This window comes from Fukomys damarensis, unplaced genomic scaffold (genome assembly GCF_012274545.1).
Source record: "Fukomys damarensis isolate Sample0158 unplaced genomic scaffold, DMR_v1.0_HiC HiC_scaffold_30, whole genome shotgun sequence".
Lineage (NCBI taxonomy): Eukaryota > Metazoa > Chordata > Mammalia > Rodentia > Bathyergidae > Fukomys > Fukomys damarensis.
Genome location: NW_022900942.1, coordinates 50,414,846 through 50,433,176, shown reverse-complemented (window position 1 = coordinate 50,433,176; position 18,331 = coordinate 50,414,846). Strand labels below are relative to the sequence as shown.

At 38.1% G+C, this 18,331-nt stretch overlaps 1 long non-coding RNA gene across 1 annotated transcript in view; it reads left to right on the top strand.

The window, feature by feature from the left end:
• The window catches only part of LOC104874455, a 27,922-nt gene extending 9,794 nt beyond the window's left edge, over positions 1-18,128 (top strand). The window contains exon 3 of the long non-coding RNA XR_783731.1: positions 17,850-18,128. This is a non-coding gene — a long non-coding RNA (uncharacterized LOC104874455). The remainder of the gene's footprint in view (positions 1-17,849) is intronic.
• Positions 18,129-18,331: the final 203 nt, after the last annotated feature.

Below are 18,331 nucleotides of genomic sequence, written 5' to 3'. Positions count from 1 at the left end.
CACACCGCCGGGTGATCGCAGGCAGGCAGGCAGCTGAAGAGACCCCCTCCGGGGTCTTTGGGGCCTTCCTGGGTCTGTTGTCGTGCAGGCCGGGAGCTCGCACTCAGGCCGGGAGGTCGCGCGCCCACCGCCGGGTGATCGCAGGCAGGCAGGCAGCTCTATATTTTGTTTTTAATTAACCTAAAATTGGACACATTTATGGGCTACTGTGTGATGTTTTTATAGACTGTGTCAGGATCAAATTAGGGTAGTAAGCATAACCATCACCTCAAAACCTCATCATTTCTTTGTAGTGAGAATATTCAAAATTATCTCTTCTAGTTTTTTGAAATATACAGTATAATATTGTTGACTGTAATTAGCGTACTGTGCAAGGGAACACCAGAAATTATTTCTCTTGACCAACTACAGTTTTGTACCCATGACCCTCCCTGACCCCTCATCCATACCCTTACCAGCCTCTGGTAACTACCTCTGCTGTTCTTACCTTAGCTCAGGCCTTCAGAATCACTGGCCTGCTTTCCTGCTGCATCCTTCTGGTGAATTTCCTCCCTGACTCCAGTTTTTCATACCTTTAACCTCCATGTTGCTTCCAGGATGAACTTTCTAGAATGTAAATTTGGCCATTTCCAGTTTTTTCCTATTGAAAGCCTTACAGTCATTTCTCTCAGGCTTCAGGCTTAAATTTATATTTATTTATTTTTTTTGCTGGTTTGGAGTGCTGGGGATCCCAGGACCCCATGCACTGGAGGTAAGTGCTCTACCAACAAGCTGTATCACCGATCATCAGGGTTAAGCTTAAATTGCTTGAAGTTGCTTACAAAGTCCTTCAGGACCTGGCTTTGATTTCCCTTCCCTCCATTTTTCTTCTCTTACTCTTGTGAAAAAGTAAAATTTTAACAAATTTATTTTAAATATCTAACTGGCTTTTATTAGCAATTCAGGCAACAACATCTCATCTACAGAATAGAAGAGCTGCTCTGTTAAGCATGGCTGAACAGTTTTTTTTGTAAGGTACTTAGAGGAAGAACAAGAAAACAGAATAATGCAAAAGACAGATTATTTAACACAAGTTACTTTCATTCAAAGATTAAAGCAGGAAGGACTTCCCTATTTTGCTGGTTCAGGTTGACTAGATTCCTTCTTATTGGTCGCTGTGCCTCTTCAGTTTTAAGGGAAAACTGGTGTGTTTGGGAATTTTCTTGCTTCCTTGACATGTCAGTTTGATTGTTCAATGCTTACTAGCACAAGTAAACTCATTTTGCTCTAGTCTTTGGACCTCAGGGCAGGAGCTCAGTCTAAAATAATGACCTATAAATTCAACACAATGTTTTGGAAGTGAAAATAACCACTTCCACTTCAGAGCCTTTTCCCACAAACACTTCCATTTTCTTCTCTTGCGTGGCTAACCCTAAATGATCTTTTGGCGCTCAGCCGAGCCATCACCTCCTGCAGGAAGCCCTCCTTTACCTACCAGGGCTGGGTTAGGCGTGCCCATTCCTTATTTTCATAAGGTACTACTGTCTCCTCTATGAAATCTTTACCTTACTGCGTGGTAGCTTTAGCTGCTTATCTCCCATATTAGATTTTTTTCTGCTTTTAAGGGGCACTTTTCATTTACAGATGTTTTCACAGTGCTGAGTGGCTGCACAGATACACAATAAGTGGTCAGTAAGTTATTTTTGGAGTGGACAAATAAGAAAAGATAGTCTCATGAGTAGTTCCTTTATGATTTTAAGTCTTCCAAGTGAGGTGATGGTAAATGGTAAATGCCAACAATTTTACCACATGGCACAAGAATGCATGCTGGCTCCTCTGCCAGAGAAGTGGCAGCTCTAGGTAGGGTGCACCAGCCTGCACATTGGCCAGTGTTCTGAAGGGTACAGACGATAGCAAGAGGCTGCTGAGCCCTGTGGCTGGGAATGTCTGCCGTGGGGAAGTCTCTTTTTCCAGTTGCACTCTGAAATTTTGAAATATTAGATATTCAGTCTCTAGCTGAAAGACCATTTGAAAGATTCAACTGGTACGGCTCCTGTCTTCACATTTCCATCTTGAAAAATGATAATTCAACTCCCTTGTGAATTAGTCTCAAATATTCTTCCAAAACACAGTTATAACAGAATCATCATGAAGTCAGTGAGTAGAGGAGAGAAAGATCATTTTGAAGTTAGGAGAAAAAATGTTCAAAAGTGTGAGGCCAAGACATAAAGTTTGAATAGTTCAAGATAAATTTTGAATATTTTATAACTTTTGCATAGATTGACCTTTGAGCATGCATTCTTGAAAATTAATCAGCTCTACTGAATGTCCTGGCTTCTAGACAAATCAATTCTCCTGATCCCCAAAGAGAAACAAGTAGGATGAGTTAGCAAGAGTGTTGAAGATGGTAGGATTCTTAGTGTAAAGAATGGTCATGGAAATAGCGAATAAATTTAGTGTTCTTTAAAACTGTCACTGGTAAAATGACATGTCAGAATTTTACATTAAAAAGTAAATTTAAATTTTATAATTAAAATTAATTTTAATGATATTAGAGATATTAGAGGTACAAATTATAAGACCAAACTTTTTTATTAGATGCTAAATTCAGATCATCATTTTTTTGTTGTTGTTGTTTTTTTGAGACAAGGTCTCGCTATGTAGTTGAGACTGACCTGGAACTCACTATGTAGCCCAGGCTGGTCTCGAACTCACAGTGATCCTCCTGCCTCAGTCTCCCGAGTGCTGGGATTACAGGTGTGTGCCACCATGCCAGGCTTGAGATCATCATTTTTAATAATCTCCATAGAAGTCAAGATTTCAAGGAAAACAATATTTAAACCAGCTGAATATATGACCAATGGTGTTTCAAACACTATGGTAGAAGCTTGGCTGCTTCTACATTCCCAGAACAATACTGAAAACCAAGGAAGCATTTTGTAGTGTTGGCAAAGCAATGCAAGGCTTTATTCTTTACATGTACAACTTGAGCCCAATCTTCTCCTTGACAGGGCTGAAAGGTTAAGTATCATATCACCTTTCTATTAGTTCTAGCCTAATGTAGAGGAAGGCATAACCCACTCCTAGAACTATAAAAAGAAAGTAATATTTGTGTGGATAGAGGTCATCAGTAAAGGACTTTGGCTAAATAAGGCACACATGATTGGAAAAACATGCAGCTGAATTGGGCCTTGGAGTGGCTCAAGGATGGAGAGGAATGCAGAGCTGTCAGTGTTTATTGAAGACCATCTCCTCCCCTTCTTTTTATTTTTTTCCTTCTGGAGGGAAATACATAATAGTAGAAAGCATGTGTGGCAATGGGAGAGGAATCAAGTTCTATTGGACATTAGAACTCTAGGTGGAGGTGGGATTAACTAAGTTAATTTAGAAAATGAAGACGCTCAGTGAAGAGCATGATTACAGGGAATTGGGAAAAAGCAGAAAAAGGAAACATTTGAGGCAACAATAACAAAGTCTGAAAAGATTAATTGCTTTTAAGGAATTTGAGATAAAAAGAGAAGCAAAATGATCTTTCTGATTGCCATATGCTTAATGGACAGTAACATTTGGAGCGTGGTGGAGGCAATAGTGAGCAGAATGCACTGATCAACATTAAGTGATTTATACAATAAAACTAGTAAACAAATTATGGCTGGCACCTTAACCTACTGTCAAGTACGCAGATTTATGAAGTAGAACTTGCAAAGTGGAAAAGTAGACTATTAAAAACAGATGAAAATATGGACCATTACATGTTCCATGAGATGTAGTTTTCTTAAAACAACAAGAAACTATAGCAGGGAAAGTGTCAAAGTTGTACCAGCACATCTTACTGTTTTTAATTCTGACAGATCTTTTCAAGTGAAATTAAAATGCAGTTCTGTCATACAAAATAAATATATAACAATAACACAAGATTTAGACATTGGCTATAAACAGACATTACTGGGGAGGAGAAAAAAAATGCAACGCAAACTAGAGACATGTGGTATATAATGACACAGAGCAATGTGTATGAGTATAAAAAATCGTTCTGAAAAGCATTACATTTTGTAAGAAGGCAGCAACAGATTCAGGTCTGGAATTGAAGAATGAGTCACTTCTGACAGTGGGGAAGGGCTGCTGACATAGCATTCTACCTCTTGAGGAGGGATTTACCCAGAATAGTTGGACAGATTTAGCAAAATTGGCACCTTCTTTTTAGAATAGAGAAGCTGCGGATTCCTCAGAAAAATAAGCACAGTTGGCGCTCAAGATTCTAGTCAACAATCACTGTAAAAGGCAAGAATAAAATCATAATGTCCTTTCAAATTAAAGTGTCAAAAGATGTTAAGGATACAATCAGAGAAATGACCACTAGTACAGGTGAAGCCTTGCCTAGCTTGGTTTGACACTGCTTATGTGTTGGGAGAAAGAATATAGAGATGCCAGGTAATGCTTCTTTACTGCCAACTTCCTCCCATCCCACCCTCCCCCCTTGCAGGACTGTTTGGAACACTAGCCTGAACCTTCTGTCACAAGCCTCAGCCAAATAAATCAGGCCAATCAGGGCACTAAAATCCTAATCAGGTCACCCACTCACTATTCTTCCAGGAGTCCAAAATGAAAATTTTGAAGTTGTCTTGCTACCTTACTTGAACTCATCTCTCACATTTGTGGCAAGTCATTGTGCATTTAAACTTTTTTTAAAGAAGTCATTGTCCTTTCTTTTCGATATCTAAAGCCCAATTAGTCTGAACCCAAGACCTAATCATGTCATCCTGGGTTGCTGAAACCACTTCCTAAAAGCATTCTTCTATGACAATAAAGGTATGTTTAGAAATTTAAAGTGTGCTCATTATTTTTGAAGATAATTCTGTAAATGCCAACAAATTTCAATGCCCTGAATTGTCTCTATGACAGTGATGAGAACCTTTCAATGAAAGAAACAGTCCAGTGTGACACATGTGCCAGTGGTTGATAACAACTGCTATATAAGGTTATTTGTGAAATTTGATTAAAAGCATATGAATGTATCATGAAATTTAATAGTTATTAGGCATAAAATGGAAAGTTCATTAAAAATGTAACTGCTATGGAGACAGACAAAGCTGACATTTTTCTAAATTAGTGTTCAAATCCACAGATCACTATTATTTATCACTAGAATGTGAATTTGTTTCAACTTCCTTTCTCACCTTTTATTTCTCTTTTTCTTTCCTCTCTTCCTTTCTTCTCCTCCTTTCCCCTTGCCTGCTTCCCCTGTTTTCCTCTCTCTCTTACTTTCTTTCTTAATCTAGGGGTGCATACTGAGATAATAAAGTTGATGGACTAGAAGGAATTTTGATATAGGAATATCACTCAGTTATTTGAAGTCCCTCTAAATTGTATGCCATAAGAATATATAATATATAATCAAAGATATTTTTAACTATGGAGCAACTGATGGCTCATCTAATTTTGTAAAAGGCAAGCATTAGAAACCCTTTGATTTGGAAAGGATTTTTATTCATTCACTTAAAATTTTAACTTCTCAATAATTGGAAAGTGTATTTTAGAAGATCTTTATATAATTCATCGGCTATCATTCCTATTACTCTTTAACTTATAGGGCTAAAATTACATAAAGCTGGAATATAAATAACTCCACAAAATTAGGCATTTTATACATCAGAAATTTACTCATTGTTTCTGAACAAAGATTTATATGTTAATGCCAAATTTCAGTTATCTGGGAAATCATCTCAAAGGTCCTTGAAATTCATGATATTAGATAATTATTATATATAATAATTACAGATAAATTATAACTTTTTGTGATAAAGTAAAATAATTTTCTACATTTATATATTTGACTCTGTAAAACAGGAACCAATTCTAAATAAATGAAGCCTGTTTTCTAGGAGTTAAGATGTATATCCTGGGATGCAAATTAGAAGCATTTTTGATACCTGAGTATAAGATTATATAGGATGCTCTGTTTTTAATACTACAGATTTAAATTATTGAAAAAGTTGATATAAAAACTATGTGATCATTAATAATTGTAAGGCTTATGAAAGATGTATTAAATTAAAAGTAACACTAAATTAAAGTGTGAATTAAATATTACTGCATGATTAATGGCAGAAATCTATAAGATAATATCTTGATTTTTATCTTTAAATAAAAAGTACATGGAATATATGAATTTAGAATTGGTTTAAGAGAGCTGGGGATTTAGCTCAGTGAGTCTGCCTCCTGTCTTGCAAGTGCAAGGACTTGAGTTCAATCCCCAGTAGCAAAAAAAAAAAGAATAAAGAAAATCCACAGGCTGCCTAGAAAAGAGCTGCACAGGTGCTCAGCCTTCATCTGGAATTCCACCATAACATTGGTGGGTGCGTGCACATCCTGGGGAGCAGCTGTATGGATCAGAGTGATGCAGCTGCAGGTGGGTCCCACCTGGTGCCCCCACCCCAGCCCCAGAGTTGCTGGCACACAGGCCAAGGCACAGCCCACCTGGTGAAGAGCTGCACAGGCATGCAAGCATCATGCAGAGTCATGTCATACCATTGGCCATAGCCAAGGACCCACATGGAAAAGAGCTACACATTTGGACAAGCTCACCCCAATACCACTGGTAAGTGCCTGGAGACCCTAGCCAGAAGCCTACACAGACAACTGGAACTGGGATACACAGCCCCCAGGCAAAGCCACCCCCCCACAACAGCTACCTAAGGGCCCCAGTGAGAGGCACACCTAGATAACATCCCAAGTGTGCACAGTACCCAGACAGAAGACCACCCAGACAACAGGTCAGCTCTGGGATATAGAAGGCCAATATTCTAAACCCAGGAATTGGTGTATTGGGGAACAGCAGAATAGCAGAGTAAAGGCTGCTCGGTGGCCTACTGAGAACTGCAGACCACGGGGTGAGCAAAAGTTTCCCTTAACAAAGGCACAGCAGGCTGCATCTGTTGAAATGAGAAGACATGGAAATAAGTGTCAAAACCAGACTTCCAGATCACCTAAGGCAACCCCAAAGGGAAATGAGATGGAACAATCTGATATTCTACCACCTGGACTCCCTGAACTGGCAATGAAAGAGGACCTGGAAAAACATCAGAAATAATTTCTCAGGTAACATCAGAGATTATGGCCATAGTACAAGACATGATTGATAAATCTAGATTGACACAGATAAAAAAAGAGGAACTGAGAAACATGATGGAATCCCAACATAGGAAGCAAATGACATCAATAAAACATGAAAACAGATTTTCAAGAGATTAAAAACTTCACTGAAAGTTTACACAGCAGAATAAGCCAATATGAGGACAGAATTTCAGATATAGAAGCTAGGATTTCAATTAGTGAGTAGGAAAAGAAAAATCTCTTAAAAATAGCAAGGGACCATGAGAGATCAATCCAGCATCAGCTAGAAGATTCAAAGAAGTATAACATAAGACTGGGTGAAGTCAATGAAGAAATAGGAGAGAGTGCAGATGATATAAAAAACTGTTCACTGAAGTAATGGCAGAAAACTTCCCAAATAGGGGAAAAGAATCTGACATACAGATAAGTGAAGTTTATAGGACTCCAATTAGCTGTGATAAAAAAGTCTGCACATAGGCATATAATAGTTAAGATTCCAGAAACCCAACAGAAGAACAAAATCCTACAAGCAATTAAAGAAAAGAAACAAAACACATGCAAAGGAAAGCCCATCAGAATCACAGCAGACTTCCTAACACAAACCCACAAAGCAAGAAGAACACAGAGTGATGTATTTTAAGCCCTAAAGGAAAACAGCCTAAAACCCAGATTGATGTATCCTACAAAACTATCTTTCAAAATTGATGGAGAAATAAGATATTTTCATAACAAAGAGCACCTTAGGAACTTCATGAATACTAAGCCAGCACTCCAAAAAATTTTAAGCAACATCCTAGGAAAAGACAATGAGGATCACAACCCCAGGAAGCTCAGCAGAATCAACCCATCAGGCATGATAAGAAATTAAATGCAAAGAGGGAGAATCCAGCAAAAAGAAAAAATCATGACAAGGATAAATCAATATATATCAGTTATAACCATCAATGTAAATGGTCTCAATTCACCAATCAAAAGAAATAGATTGGCAGATTGGGTCAAGAGGCAAGATCCAACAGTATGCTGCATATAAGAGACACACTTAATTCAAAAAAGAAATTCATAGACTGAAAGTTAAAGGGTGGAAAACAATGCTCCATGCGACAAGAACCCCCATAAAAGGAGTAGCAACCCTGCAGATCAAGTGGATTTCAAACCAATGCTGATTAAGAGAGACAAAGAAGGATACTACATCCTTGTAAAAGGAACAATCCAAGAGGAAGAGATGACAATCATGAATATATATGCACCAAACAGAGGTGCACTCGACTATATAAAACAAATACTAATGGACATGAAAAATCATATAAGCACTAATGCAATTGTAGTGGAAGACCTCAATGCTCCACTGTCACAAATAGATCAACCAGACAAAAATAAACAATAAAATAATAGAACTCAATCAAACCCTTGAGCAAATGAACTTAACAGATTGTTTATAGAGTGTTCCACCCCACAAAATCAGAATACACATTCTTTTTGGCTGCACATGGATCCTTCTCCAAAATAGACCAAATACTCACTTATAGAACATGTTTAAGTAAGTGCTGAGGAATTGAAGTTATCTCTGTATATTATCAGACCATAGTCTGATGAAATTGGAGATCAATAGCAAAAGAATCTGCAAGAATTTCATAAATATATGGAAATTGAACAACACACTTCTGAATAACCAATGGGTCACTGAAGAAATTAAAGTAGAAATCAGTTCCTACAATTAAACAAGGATGACATACAACATATTGGAATCCATGGGACATAATGAAAACAGTCTTACAAGGGAAACACATAGCAGTGAATACTCATAATAGGAAAACAGAGTGAACTCAATTACACAACCTGATGCTGAACCACAAGCTTCTAGAAAAAGAAGAGCAGGATAAACCCAAAGCTCATACAAGGAAGGAAATTATAAAGATCAGGGCAGAAATTAATGCAACAGAGACTAAGAGAACAATACAAAAAATCAGTAAATGAAATGAAAGAATAAATGAAACTGAAAAACCCTTAGCCAACCTTATCAAAAAATAGGAAAGAAAAGGCCCAAATCCAGGCAATTAGGAGTGAAAAGGATGAAATTACAATGGACCCAGCAGAAATTCAGAGGATCATCAATACCTACTTTGCTAATTTATATGCCAATAAGATGGAAAATACAGAAGAAATGGACAGATTCCTAGATTTGTATGAATTACCAAGATTGAATGAGGATAACCTAAAAATTCTAAACGACCCAATATCAATCAATGAAATTGAAAATGTAATTAAAATCTTACCAACTACAAGAAGTCTGGGTCCTGATGCCTTCACTGCTGAATTCTATGAGACATTTAAGGGAGAAACTACTGCCACTCCTGTTTAAACTTTTCAAAGAAGTTGAAAGGGAAGCATTACTGTTGAATTCATTCCTGGAAGCAAGCATCACCTTGATCCCTAAAGCAGAGAAAGACCCAAGTGAAAAAGAGAACTACAGGCCAATCTCACTGATGAACATAGATGCAAAAATCTTTAATAAGATACTTAAAATAGACTGCAGGAGATCATTAAGGAGATCATACACCCTGAGCAAGTAGGATTCATCCCAGGGATGTAGAGATGGTTCAACATACACAAATCAATAAATTTAATACACCATATCAATAGAACCAAGGACTAAATCATATGGTCATCTCAATAGATGCAGAGAAAGCATTTGACAAAACCCTACACAAATTTATGATAAAAACCCTCCAAAAAATTGGAATAGATGGTCTCTACCTCAATCTGATAAAAAGCCACCTATGAAAATCCAACAGCCAATATCATACTAAATTTTCAAAAGCTGAAATCCTTCACATTAAATTCAGGAACAAGACAAGGATGTCCACTATCATCATTCTTGTTCAATATAGTTTTGGAAACATTAGCCATAGCAATTAGACAAGAGAAAGAAATAAAAGGAATAAAGATAGGAAAGGAAAAAGTGAAACTGTCATTATTTGTAGATGACATGACACTCTATTTACAAGACCCCAAGAACTCCACCAAAAGTCTTCTAAACTTAATAACCAAATTCAGCAAAGTAGCTGGATAGAAATTCAACACACAAAAATAAATAGCTTTCTTGTACACGAAAAACAGACTCACTGAAAGAGAAGAAGTGGGACAAGCAATTACTTTCACAATAGCATCCAGAAAATTGAAATACCCAGGAGTCCACCTAATGAAAGAAATCAAAGACCTCTACTCTGAAAACTACAACACTTTGGAAAAAGAGATTGAAAAAGATATCAGAAAATGGAAAGACATCCTTTGCTTCTGGGTAGGAAGGATCAACATAGTGAAAATGGCCATAATTCCAAGACTACTATATGGATTCAGTGCAATCCCAATTGAAATCCCAGAAGCACACTTCACAGACCTTGAGAAAACAATCCAAAAACTCATTTGGAACAAGAAGAGACCTAGAAGAGCAAAAGCAATTCTAGGCAATAAAGATAAGGTAGGGGATATCACAATCCCTGACTTGAATCTATACTACAAAGCTACTGTGATAAAATCAGTCTGGTGCTAGCAAAGAAACAGACCTAAGGACCAGTGGAACAGATTAGAAGATACAGAAACAAGTGCAGGCACACTCAGCTACCTCATCTTCAACAAAGGAGCCAAACACCCTCACTGGAGGAAAGATAGCCTCTTCGATAAATGTTACCTCATCTTCAACAAAGGAGCCAAACACCCTCACTGGAGGAAAGATAGCCTCTTTAATAAATAGTGCTGGCAAAACTGGGTTTCAACTTGCCAAAGATTAAAACTAGACCTATTATCTCTCACCATGCACTAAATTGAGATCGAAATGGATTAAAAATCTAAACATTAAAACAGAAACACTAAACTGGATGGAAGAGAAGTTAGGTAGAAGTCTTAAAGACATTGGTGCAGGAAAGAATTTTATGGACAAAATCTCAGTTGGCCATGAGCTAGCACAAACAATCAACAAGTGGGATCTCTTCTTATTAAAAATCTCTGTACAGCAAGAGAAACCACCAATAGTGTCAAAAGACAACCCACAAGGTGGGAAAAACTTTTCACCAGCTCTTCCTCAGACAAAGGTCTAATATCTAGAATATATAAAGAACTAAAAAAAAAAAAAATCAGACCTCCTAGATTTAAAGACCCAATCCTAAAATGGGCATCTGAAATAAACGACATTTCGCAGACAAAGAAGTAGAAATAGCAAATAAACATATAAAAAATGTTAGACATCACCAGTCATTCAAGAGATACATGAAAACAACACTGAGATTCCACCTCACCCCACAAAGAATGGCTGCTATCATGAAATCAACCAGTGAAAAATGCGGTGGGTATTGTGCCCAAGTCACGAAGTCCCCAAAGACCACCAAGGAGTCATGTCTGATGCAATTGCAAGAGGAGTTTATTGCAAGCTTGAGCCTGGACTCTCAGGTGTCACCATCACAGCGGCTTCAGACTGAGCCCAGATCCAACTTTGAACCAACTTTATATAGGATTTTTCTGTTACTATTTTTAGTTTTCCCTTATCATCAAGGGGCATCGGGAGGGCACATTGGAACATTACCTAATGCTTACATTTGCAAAATTATCATGGAGTGCTGGGAGGGGTGGAGATGTCCTAAAAGAGGAACTGTAATTTTCAAAGCACAGAGAAACTGCCACATAGAATGGAAACTATTACATAGAATGGAATTTTTCACAAAGGAACTTTTATATGTACTCTATTCTGGGTAAGGGGTTTTGGAGCCCAACATGACCTGGAAACTTGGTCCTCACATGGGGAAAGCAGGAAACCTGCTCCACTACTGGTGGGAATGCAGACTCCTCGTGCAACACTTGGAAATCAGTATGGAGAGAACTAGGATTAGAATTAGTAAGAACTAGGATTAGAAGTCCCATTTTACCCTGCTATCTCCCTGCTGGGTATCTTCCCCAAAGAATTAAAGGAATCATATCATAGTGATACATGTGCACCCATGTTCATAGCAGCACAACTCGTGATAGCTAAAATGTGGAAGCAGCCCAATTGCCCATCAACAGAAGACTGGATAAAGAAAATGTGTGTGTGTGTGTGTTTTTAATAAAATGGAGTACTACTCAGCCATAAAGAATGAGAAACTAGAGACATCTATAGCTTAATGGATGCACATTGAGGCGATACTCTTAAGTGAAGTAAATAGGACACATATGTGTAAATACTGAATAGTTTCTCTAATGTGAGAAACTGAAAGTGTAAATAAGGACTAAAAGGTATAATAGATACCATGAAATAGGAAGAAAAGGTGCAAAGGAGAAGGGGAGATGGGAGAGGTAGGGGAAAAGAAAGATGGGAATGGAATTAACTTGAGAAAAAGAAAAAATGGAAACAAAGTCTTTGTAGATAGGGAGGGCTGGAGGGGTTGAAAGGAGGGCAGGGGAATGGTGAAAAAATAAGAACCCAGATGGATTATGAAAAGGCTCAAATTTCCAATGATGAGTCTCATTACATTGTATACCTTAAATATATCAATACAATTAATAAATTAAAAAAAGAAGTTGACTAATGCAGACAGTGGGAGGTCTGTGGCTAAATGAAGATGAGTATGTATTTACAGAATCTAATAACATTGCGTGCAATGGTTAATTAAGGATTTCTTACATTTATGTGAATAATGTGGGAAAATATGACATCTGACCCATTACCATATATTTATTCCTTTTACTGAGGTTATACTGTCATTCAGCAGGAGTAATCATGAAAATTTTGACCAGTCTCTATACGCCACCTGGGAACCTTTACTTCTGCCTTTCCATTTTATAAGGTAATGAACATGGTGACTGCAATGAGCATCACATATACCAGTTTTGGGGGTTGTCGTGTTCTTTGACACCCTGGAAATTGTAGTTCCATCTTTCAAGTCACAATGAGTGCAAGGTGATCCTTTTATTCTTGAAGCAGGAATCCTGAAGTCTGGGGTAACTGAAAAGAAGAGGGAGGATACCTTAGAGGAACCAGAATATCCTTTCCCAGGTCCTCAGGCAGGTTCCTATTAGGAAAAAGTATCAAGACAAGTTCAGGACATGGAAATTGATCTCCTCACAACTGTCCATATCAGCATACACTTCAGAAAGACTTTTTCTAATTAGTGTCATTCATAGGAAAATGGATACAAATTGAGGACATACTCTGAAGTGAAATAAATAAGACACACGTGTATAAATATCAAATAGTTTCTCTGATGTGAAAAACTATAATTGTACATAAGACCCTAAAGGTATAATTGGCAATGTAAAATAGGAAGAAAAAGGCTAAAGGTGTAGGGAATGTGGGAAGGGTAGGGGAAAGGGAATAAGGGAAAAGAAAAAATATGAGGAAATGAAAAAATGGAAATAAAGTGTTTGTAAATAGGGAAGAGAGGAGGGGGTGAAGGGAGGGCAGGGACAAGAGGAAAAAATGAGAACCAAGACCTGTCATGTAAAGGTACAAGATCTCAGTGATGTAACTGTACTGTGTACCTAAAACGTACCAATAAACTCAATGAGGAAATAAAACTAAGAAAGAAAGACTCTTTCTAGGGACTTCATCCCTTTGTCCACCATCTGAGGTCCGTGTTTGTATTGCCTGCCTTGATGTTGCTTCCTGCAACCTGAATCCTAAATGCATTCACTCTAACATCTGCAGTGAACTTTCAAGGAGAGTTGGGGCAGGGAGGAGAGCTCTAAAGTGTAGAAATTATTTTTTTTCCAAATCATAGCGTTCTGGAATTGGTGCTTGACTCAACGCAGATGACCTTGTCCAACAGCATGACACTGAAATGCCTGCTCAGATTCTTTATTAGAACTTGTTTCTTAAACAATCGGAAGACATTATTCACCAAAGTCAATGAAAGTGAAATGTCCTATGTCAGCAGGAGAATATGACTAGACGTGCTCTCATTATATTCATTGAAAGCATTTCCCCTGAACCTCTAAATATATTATTACATTTTAGATGACATTAAGAGATGTCTTTAGTCAAGGAATTCTAGGAGGAGGGGGAAAAAGTAGTTTTGGTTATTTTCCTTATTATTGTTGTTAAAATGTGAATCGTGCCCTTCAGTTGATGAATTCTCATTGAAGCTTCAATGGAAGGGGAAGATGAAATAACATAAATGATAGCTATAATTAATTTTATAGTAAGCTTCCTTGATGAAATTAATATTGTCAGATGGAAATGTAATTTAAGCAAAATATGCTTATATGCTCATGTAAGCTGAGTTACACATTTGGACTTTAAGAAAAAAAATCACTCTTGCACTTCACAGAACTGCTTGCAAAATGATTTAGCTTAATTGTTTGTACAGCTTTCCAGACATTATAGCTCTTTAAAGGAAAGAAGGGCACGGGATGAACAGGAGACAGACACAGGGTCATTTTAAATTTACTTCTGGATTTTGGAAAAATCATAATCATGCAGAATACTTCTGATTTTCAAAGAAATAGTTCTTAACATATATGTTAATAGACTTTGGCAGTACTTTTATATTTGTACAAAATTTTTAAAATGATCCTGGAAATTTAAAACAATCTAAATTTAAGCTGAAATAAATTATATTGATTTGTAAAGTAAACTCCCAAATATATTTACCTAACAGGTTAGCAAATGTCAGTAAGAAAGACATAAATCAATATCCATTGCATGTCTGAATTCTTTGTCTTTATATGATACTTCAAAAAAATTTAGCGACTGATCAGGAAGAAAAGTAGAAAATAAGAAAAACTGAATCACTGATTTCAGAGGAATGTTTCTATATACTCAAAAGCTCAAACTTCCGAAATTCACAGTGACTATACTGGAAAGAAGAACCACCTGCCTGTTTCTTAATATGAAACTAAACACTCTATAGGAAATAATGAAGCAATGAAAGATCAGTTAATCTTTAGACTTTCTTCCCTTAAGAATCTCCTTCTTGGCCAGGCATGGTGACACACACATCCTATTCTAGCCCTCGGGGATGTAGGAGGACGGCAAGTTCGAGCCCGGCCTGGCCAATTTAGCAACTTAGGGAGACTCTGTTTTAAAAGAATAAAAAGGAGGAGAAAAAAATTCAATAAAATGGCTGCTATTACATTCACCAGTTATAAGAGTGAACATCTCACTTCACAGGAATATAGTAAATCCAGCTGATATGCTGGCAGAGTGGGTGGCTTACTGGCAAAGTCAGTAAGTCTTTTTTTTTAAAAGTAGGTCTTTTTTTAAAAAAGCATGGCACAGTAGGTATGTTTAAGGAATGCTCGATCATTATCTAGATTGATTATAACCCTAGATTGGCTGCAAAACTGCAGGCAACAAGAGTTAGCAGAGGAAGGAAGGACACTAACAGTTACTTAGGATCTACCCCTGTGACAAGTATTGGGGAGCTATTTTCCATGTGTGGTCTCATATTGTTCCTTCATCAACCCTGAAAAGTGATATTATTTTCATTGTACACATGAGAAAAATAAAGCTCAGAAAGATATACAGTTAAAACACGGCGAGATTAAGATGCTTAACCTAGATCCACAGCTTATCTCAGTACTTGCTACCTTTGTGACAACAGTAATGACCTCACTTCCTTTTGTTACTTGTCTTTCCTTTCTAGTCTCACTGTTTCTCTAATGCCTCCAATTATTATGCCTCAAAGCATTCATTATTTGCTTTTTAAAAATTTGTTCTCTCGAGTTTAACTTCCCAGGATGGACCTTAGCTCTCTCTCTCCCTCCCCTTCCAACTTATTACGTAGAGCCACACTGTAAGTCCATCTATCTCTTGCTAAAAACATCTTAAATCAAGTCCTTTTGCATCAGTATGAGACATCTGTTACTTTTAAGTAGATTGCCACATGTTCCGACTGGTCCCACACTGTGATCTGTCCTCCACCATACATCTAGAATTATCTTTCTAAAATGAAAATCTAACCATAGCATTATTCTTTAAAAATCCTTCAAAGACTCGCTATAGCGTCCTGAGGATGAAAAAAATCTAGCGATCTCAGCTTATCGTAGCAGGAGAGTTTGTTCTCTGGTTCCCATCTCCTTTCCACTTCCTCCTGGGGATTTCATTCTAGTTTTTCTTGAACTTCAACTCTGCAGAGGATGTCACCCTCTCCACCCCCAAATCCTCCATTTGAACTGCCATAGCTTTATTGCCTACCGCGCTTTGGAAAACCCGCCTACGGAGCTCAGGCAACGGTCAGTTTCTTTGTGAAGAACTTGCCTATTCCTCAAGTTAGTTTTCCTCTCCTTTCTTCTATGCACAAAGATCCCTATTGACATGTGTAGCTTTCCTTACTGTATTACATTTCAAAACACACCAGCAAAATCTTTTCTGCCTTTTCTGGAAGAGTGAATCCTCCAAGGATAAGTAAGAGCTGGCTACATTAGCTTTTTGAGTTCTAAATACTGCATATATAGAGTAATAGAAGATAGGGAGGAAGGATTTTTTTTTTTTTTTTTGGTACCGGGTATCGAACTTGGGACCTTGCACTTGCAAGGCAGGTGGAGCCACTAAACTAAATCCCCGGCCCGGGGTTTATTTTTAAAACAAATCATTTCATAATTTTCACGGGGGAGGGTTGTCAGGATTCTTCAGTTGCAAGTGTAAGACACCTAATTCAGATTGCCCTAAGCAGAAAAGGAAGCATAAAGTTTCACGTAATTGACAGATCCAGTCCTGGCTTTAGATTCCAATAAATTGTGTTGCTCAAAATGCCAGCAGGAAGCAGCATTTCCATCCTTTTGGTCTGTGTGGCTTCTTTCCAGGGTGAACTCTTCCCATCAGCAGCTCTGGGAGAGCCCTTCCTCACCCCACTCCAGCATCTCTTTCTCAGCCTTTACTGTTAAAGCATTGAGAGGGATACTGACTAGATCAAAGTAGTCACATGCCCATTTTAATCCAATCACTGGATTGGTAGAGCAGATGTCGTGGTTGACTTTCATTAGTCAGGGGCTGAACTGGATGCAGGTGGAGGCAACCGCAGGCAACAGATGTCTGTTAGGATAAGTAGGGGCAAAAGGAACTTCCCTTCTACCCTCTGAGATTTGGAAATTGAGTTAGTTGAGACAAATTAGCACTGGGGAAAAAGCATTCTTATTTATTGCACAAAAGGTATCACGGGAAAGTGGGTACCCAAGAACCTAATGGGATTTAAAAGCTTATATACTTTTCTTCAGAGAAGAGGGAATTGGGGGATGTAGGCAATTTTTGAAGATAAGTGAATAATTTGTAGGGGAAATCCTGAACTACCTCAAGACTTGGGATGTCACCTAGCATTTTGGCAACAAAGACATCCCTATTGGCTAACAGGGCACTGAGGTAACTTCACTGGAGTCTACTCAGTTTACAGGGTTAGAAGGGGTGATGTCAATGCAGAAATATTTGAACTACTTTGATGACAAGATTACCAAAAACTGCTGCCAAAGGCAAAAATTATCACATGTACTTTTGGGCGAGTTCATTCATTTCCTAAAGCCCTGCTTCTCAAAACTGAATTTGGCTGATCCACTTATTAAAGAGTCTTCTAGTGTGCAGATGCATGGGCTCCCACACCTGTCCCACTATTCTCACCTAATAAGGGTTATGTGTAGGAAATAGAAACCTCCAAAGGCATTTCACACATGAAGAGACCTAGTGCAGGGACTTATGAGCTCACAGAATCATTGAAAGAGGGACAGGAATAGGATATAGGAGGAGACACCAGGATGACCAAGAATGACCTAGAGTGACCTCAAAGACCTCTGTCTTTCAGGCTGCCACTGGACACAGGAGGGCAACAGCTCATCCTTGTAGATGGGACCGAAGCTCAGGAAGTTGCCATTGCTGCCATACTCACAGCTGGAAGGGCCTCTTGACACCAGGAAGCTGGTGAATGGACACTTGTAGGCGTGAGTTATGGATCAGAAATCCGGAACCAAGAATCCACTGCTGTTCTAGCTGCTGCCACAACTCACACCTCTACATTAACACCAGGAAGCTGGAATGTTATGCAGAAAAACTGTTTCTATAATCTTGCTTGTCAATATAAACAACCAGGAAAATATTGTGTCTGCCTCACTTTTATCTCCTAAGTCCTCTTTCATAGAGTTAAATTCCTCTCTTAGGTCAAATCTCATGCAAATCCAGAACCCTACTGGCATTTAGCTTTTCAACCTGTCCAACTAAGAAGGACACTGGAAAGGCAGTTGAGAAAGCCATCCACACTGTGGCTGTTTCAGAGGCACCTTTATAAAG